Below are 7071 nucleotides of genomic sequence, written 5' to 3'. Positions count from 1 at the left end.
CTTATCACAAATGATTCCAACTTCACTTGTACTTGTCTAATGATTCTATTCAACAACCACTTGTCTACTTTTTCTATGTCTCGCACCTATTTTAACTGATTACTTGCTTTCTTTTCTACACAGCGGTTCTATTTATTGATCTCTTGCCTTCCTCTTCTTAACCTTGTTTCCTCTGCTAAGCATCACAAGTATCTATCAAAACCCAATCTCATCTTATTCTAATCGCCACATAGATGTCATAAGGTTTTATCTACCTTTCGTTTCACCCAAATCCGATTTACGGATTGAAAATTATGACTAGAACAGTCAAATAATAAACACATTAATCAGATAACACATAGCACATAACATACAAGGTATTCGACAAAAATAATTTTCCAAAGAAGGTTTGGGGTTAAAAAGATTTTTCTAGTATTTAATACTAATTTTTGAACATTTTTCGGAATCAATATGGGCTAACGAATCATTTTATAAATAAATAACAGGGTTCGAATGCCCAAATCTGACTTTAAAATAATGCAATAATAATTATCGATCCTTGAACATAGTTTAAAATAATATTTTAAAGCTCGAAACTATTTTTCAGGATTTTTAAATAATTATATCCAATTAAATAATTAATTAAAATTAATTAATAACCAATTAAATTAAGTAATCAATTAATATTTAAATTAATTGACCAATTAAATAATTAATTATTAATCAAAATTAATTAACTAAATAATTCAGATTTATTTTTGAATTAAAAATGAATTTTGGAATTAAAGAAATGAATTTTAGAAATTCAATAAAGAATTTTTTGAATGATTTTTGAATAAAATCTGTAGAAACATATTTTTAGAAATAGGGTTACGGGAAATTGGACCGATAGCGGGTCGGAAAAGAACCCAAACGGGTTGGGAAGAACCGGGCCGGGTCTGCTAAGAACCACCTGCCGGAACCTAGAATCCGGTGACCCTTTCCAGCTCTGGTGAGGCTCCGATCTCAGCCAAAACATCATGATTTGGCCTGCTTGCTAGGAAGAAAACACGCGCTAATATTCACGCAGGTATACACGATCGAAAGTAATATAGAATTATTTCTAGTTCGTTCCCACAGAGACTGGTTTATGTTAATTTCAATCAATGCACTTATGCAACACTGGTATGGTTATTGTTCAATGCTAAGACGAATAACAATTTGAGGTTGTTTATAACTACGATTAACTAAGAGATTATACTAAGAAACATTAACTAAGAGATTAAAAGGAATTGATTACTATATGACACAAATATGGGATTCTAACTTCATTACTACTTCATTCAATAGTCTCTTTGTTCTTAACCTTAGCATGCAATGGTGATGATACTAATAAGATAAAACAAAACTAGTAAACGCCAACTTTTGTTGTACGAATACCCTACTACCAAACATCCACAAAAGAGGTAGAAGATGAATAGACACCAATTATATTGAGACCCTATATGTCTATAGAATTTGCCAACATAACGGTTTAATGTGCAAGTTATCTATCATGATTACATAAGACAAGTAAGATGGTTAAAATTACCTATGAATCATGCATATCAATTACATGAACCTATGCTAGCATGGCAAATCTAAACCCATATATTCACTTTTGCTTCAATAGAGGTTAACACTCTATCTTATAAGTTCGCGATGCTCATAAGACGAATAAGCACAACCAATACTAGGCTATCATACAATCACCACACACTAAGGTATCGAAACAAATTAACTAAATAAATTCATAAGTAAATCCGCCAGAACCCTACGATAATGATTAGCCAATAATCGGACTCATCATCAACGTGGGTTCCGATAAAAGCGTGGTATAATAAACATAGTCTTTATACTAAATAAATAATAAACCAAGTACGTAACAAGAGTATAGGTTCACAAATAAGAAAACTAGCATCCAAGATTATAACTTAAAATAAAGAATCACAAGAATAAACTAGATCCTCTTCGCCTTGGTTGAATTGTGCTATACGGTCTTCTTACGCCTTCTCCTTAAGCTCTGGTACGTCTTGTTCTTGAAAAAAGATCTTAAGTTAACATTATATAGCAGCCCATGTAGATTAGAAGTCCAGAAAATCAGAATTGTAATAGAAACAAGATTCCTGGAAATCGACCCAGCGCGGCCGCGCGCTTCACTAGCGCGGGCGTGCTGTCTTCCTAAATTCTGGCGCGGCCGCGCGCTATCACAGCGCGGGCACGCTGACCTTCTGTAAAATCTTATTTTTCTTGTTATCTTGGCTGGTTTGAATTAGCAATCCTCGAGCAAACTACCTAAGCATCACCCTAATACTAAATTAGCACCAAAACAATGCTAAATCTCCTGACTCCTTTATTTATGCCTGAAATGCAAAAACACTATAAAAACACATCAAATACACAAATAACTCGAGTATAAAATATCAATTCAAGCCTTTATAGAGCATTCTAAGTGAACATAAATGCCACTTAACACCCCCCCTGCCAAACTTGAACTGATGCTTGTCCTCAAGCATAAACAGACTCAAAGAACAAGAATTAAAAATGCATGAATGCAAACTATATGAATGCAACGATCCCTCAGTTTAACTAAACCAATCGATGAGCAACATCTCAATAAATGCAGTTATTTGCACAAAGATCAATCAAATCTCACAAATCAACTAAAAAACTAGAAGCGTGCGTGTGTGTAAGTGCTTAACAGATATACTATCGCAACTATATCAATAATCATGACTCACTACTCATCAAGGCAATCACAAGGTTATAAATAGAATAAAAGCTAAACTCAAAATGACTGATAACACTTCAATTCTTATATCGGAGTTATACATGGATTTATGCTTTTATTGCTAACTTATAAACAACACAAATATGCTTATTTGATCGTGCAATGAGTGAGGTCCACAAAAGACTTATACAATAATACCCATGTAGCAAGCGTTAGGTTACTGGACCCCAGACTATAAAAGCCTTAGGTCACTAGGCACAAAGTCCCCTAAGAACTTAATAACTCAAGTATTGAAGATCCCACTCATGATCAATTATGCATAAACACATTTCTTTTTTTCTTCTTTTTTTTCTATTTTTTTCTCTTTTTTTTCACAAATTTCTGAACGAGTGCATTTCGCCCCATCTCGTTCAACCCTAGACTACTCATATAAAATGAGCCGGCTACTAGCCATTTGGCACCTAGCCACAACAACTAGCAATGGAATCCAAAAAAAAATTCTCCAATTTTAAAATTTCCATGTTGTTTTATCATTAAGAGAATATCCTAAATTCTAAATATAAACAAGTGATTAAACCTCGACAAGCAAACAAACCGTGACCATGATCTAGCCCTCCAGCAACCTATAAGACTTAGTGAAATTTATTACTTCTAGCATGCAAATCAACTCGATAAGACTTAACATCACTAAACACAACATCACTACACTAGCATCAATATAACAAATCAATCGGTAAAACAAACTTAAGGGATCATGTTATAATGCACATGAATGAAACTATATGCAACAAACTATCATACAAAAAAAAACTACATGGAAAACATGCAACTATATGAACTAAACTATCATGAATATGTAAACTATATGCGACTCACACATAACATATAATACTTAACTACTACCCCCAAACTTAAAATATTCACTCTCTTCAGTGAAGGTTATAACGACTCGTGCATTTTTGAATTATTTAAATATGTAATTGTGGAAGTATTAAATAAATAAAATATGTGTATGATAAGTGGCATTTTATACCACTTAGAGCGTCTTAAAATGGCTTAAATTGGTGTCTTGAAATCAAGTATTTTATGTATTTGATGCGTTTTTCTAGTGTTTATGCATTTCAGGGTTTTAGTTGCATTTCGGGGGAGGAATCATCAAGAATAAGCCTTGGCATGTGTTCACCATTTCGAGAGGAAAGAAACGGGCAGATTACGGCGAAGAAACGGAGTGAAATCAGAATTTTTCCAATAGAGGTCTGAGCGCCCGCTCAGCATTGCTGAGCGGCCGCGCAGCAAGCTGAGCGCCCGCTCAGCTATGCTGAGCGGCCACGCAGGGTCGGGAAAAAAGACAAATTATTTTAGGACTTCTACTTCTGTTTGGTTTCCACTTCTATGTAATCTGAGTTTTATGGGACTATTATATAAGTAGATTTGAGACGTTTTCACAAGTGTGGATTGAAGAAGATTGTGTTTTTACGCAAGGAGCGAAGGAGATAAGGAAGAAGACCGATTTAGCACATCGCAACGAAGAGGAAGCATATATTCTTATGATTCTTGTTTCGTTGTAACGTTGGATGCTAGTTTTCTTGCTTTGAACTTATTTACTCTTGTGACGTACTCTGTTTTAATATAATTAGTTTAGTTATTATTTTCTTGTGTTTGTTTATCATGATTTCATATGAACCCATGATGACGATAAGTGCTATTATGGGCTAATCGTGATCATGGGGTTGCAACGGATTTATTATGGAATTCTTTAGTTAATTGTTTAATACTTTAGTGTGTGATGATTGCATGATATCTAGTATTGGTTGTGCGTATTCGTCTTATATGCGTCGCGAACATATAAGATAGGGTGTTAATCTCTTGTGAAGCGACGGTGGATCTTGAGATTTAGAACTTGCCATGCTAGCATAGGTTCATGTACGTTGTGCATGATTAGTGGGTAACTCTAACAGTTTTATTTGCCCTATGTAATCAAAAGGAATAACTTGTGCTTAAATCGTTGTGTTGTCAATTTCTGTAGACATATGGGAACTCAACATAATTGATGACTATTCAACTTCTATCTTAATTGTGGATGCTTGGTAGAATGGTATTAGTACAATGAAAGTTGGCTTTTATCAGTTTCGTGTTATTCGATTAATATCATCACTGTCATATGCTAAAGGTAATAACAATGGCTATAGAAGGAAGTAATAATGAAGTTGTGATCTCATGAGTGTTTTATTATTGATAAATTGAAGTGTTAGTTAAGTGATTAATTAAGTAGTTAATTATAGTTAATATTTAATCAACAATTTTAAGTGTTAGTATCTTAACATTGAGAAGTAATCATACATTGGTGAGTGAGTTTAATTAAACAATAATTTAGTCTGAGTCTCTGAGGGAACGAACTAGAGAGTATTATATATTACTTGCGAACGCGTATACTTGCGTGAATATTAGCGCGTGTTTTCGCCCTAACAAGTTTTTGGCGCCGCTGCCGGGGACTCGGCGTATTTGTTTAGTTTATGTACTTACCATCATTGGTCATTAGGACTCAGTGATTAGGACGTAGTAGTTACTTATTTTTTCCGGTTGTGTTTCAGGTACTTTAGCAAGCGTTTATGCAAACTCGTTCTCGTGCTCGCAAGAGGACTTTAGATACAGCTGAGGAGACAGACGAAGTTCTTGATATTCCGGAGAAGTTAGATTTTGAGGATTCGGATTCAGGAACTGAGCAGAAAGAACCAGTAAACATGGGAGATCGTATTGTTCAAGCTGATCCAGCTCTTATGGATTTTTCTCGGCCTAAAATTGATGACATTCAGTCAAGCATCCTTCATCCGGCTATTCAAGCTAACACCTTTGAAATCAAGCCGGGCACTATTCAGATGGTGCAGAATTCTGTTTCTTTTGGAGGAGCGGCAACTGAAGACCCCAACATGCACATAAGGAATTTTGTCGAGATCTGCAGCACTTTTAAGTATAATGGCGTGACTGATGAGGCTATCAAGTTGAGGCTTTTCCCATTCTCACTAAGGGACAAGGCTAAAGACTGGTTACATTCTGAACCAGCTGGGTCCATCACTACGTGACAAGATCTTGCGCAAAATTTTCTGGTGAAGTTTTATCCGATGGCAAAGACTGCTGCTATGAGGAGTGCTCTTACTCAGTTTGCGCAGCAACCTACAGAATCTATGTGCGAGGCTTGGGAACGCTACAAGGAAATGTTGAGAAAATGTCCACATCATGGAATGCCGGATTGGATGGTGATCACTGGTTTCTATAATGGTTTGGGGGCTCAATCTCGGCCCATGCTCGATGCAGCAGCTGGAGGCGCCTTATGGGCTAAAAGCTATACTGAGGAGTATAATCTTATAGAGACGATGGCTGCAAATGAGCATCAAAACCCAACTCAGAGGATGACGTCAGGCAAGGTAGCAGGTATTCTGGAAGTTGATACAGCCACCACTATTGCAGCCCAGCTCCAAGCGCTATCAATGAAGGTTGATTCTCTGGCTACGTATGAAATTAATCAAATAGCTATGGTTTGTGAGCTTTGTGCAGGTTCTTATGCTACGGATCAGTGTTCTCTTGTCAACGAATCTGTTCAGTATGTGAATAATTATCAGCGACAACAACAGCCTGTGCCAGCGACCTATCATCCTAACAACAGAAATCATCCAAATTTCAGCTGGGGGAATAATCAGAATGCTATTCAGCCACCATATCAGCAAGGAGTGAGTAAACAGTTTAACCCACCTGGATTCCAGCAACCTCAGCAGTATGCTACAAGGCAATCATATCCTCAACAAGGAAGTGCAGCTGCACCTACTAGTGCTGATTTTGAGGAACTTAAGCTGTTGTGCAAGAGTTAGGCGGTTTCTATCAAGACCTTGGAAAATCAAATCGGTCAATTAGCCAATGCAGTGCTCAATCGTCAACCTGGCACTCTTCCCAGTGATACGGAAGTACCAGGAAGGAAGGAAGCTAAAGAGCAAGTCAAGGCTATTACCTTAAGGTTTGGAAAAGTAGCTGATGTTGAAAAGGCAAAAGAAGTAGAAGCTGAAATTAGAGGTGAAGAATCTACGCAAAAGGAGAAAGCGGCGGAACCAAGGAAGACTACTGTTGAACACACTCTGCCTGAGGCTAATACAGGGGAGAAATAGCTCTATCCTCCACCACCTTTTCCTAAGAGATTGCAGCAACAAAAGCTGGATAGACAGTTCGAAAAGTTTCTGGAGGTGTTCAAGAAACTTCACATCAATATACCTTTCGCTGAGGCTCTTAAACAAATGCCTAGTTATGCAAAGTTTATGAAGACTATTCTTTCAAGGAAGGTGAAACTGGATGACCTT

General features: G+C 36.6%; 1 non-coding gene across 1 annotated transcript; it reads right to left on the bottom strand.

Annotated features, from left to right (window-relative positions):
* Positions 1–5862: 5862 nt before the first annotated feature.
* On the bottom strand, positions 5863–5969 carry LOC141675577 (small nucleolar RNA R71). Its single transcript, XR_012556222.1, has one exon. It is a non-coding gene; the product is annotated as a small nucleolar RNA R71 (small nucleolar RNA).
* Positions 5970–7071: the final 1102 nt, after the last annotated feature.

The sequence above is a fragment of the Apium graveolens genome, chromosome 7 (assembly GCF_009905375.1).
Source record: "Apium graveolens cultivar Ventura chromosome 7, ASM990537v1, whole genome shotgun sequence".
In the NCBI taxonomy this organism is placed as follows: Eukaryota; Viridiplantae; Streptophyta; class Magnoliopsida; order Apiales; family Apiaceae; genus Apium; species Apium graveolens.
Note: the sequence above shows the minus strand (reverse complement) of the source record. Positions and strands in the feature narration are given on the sequence as shown.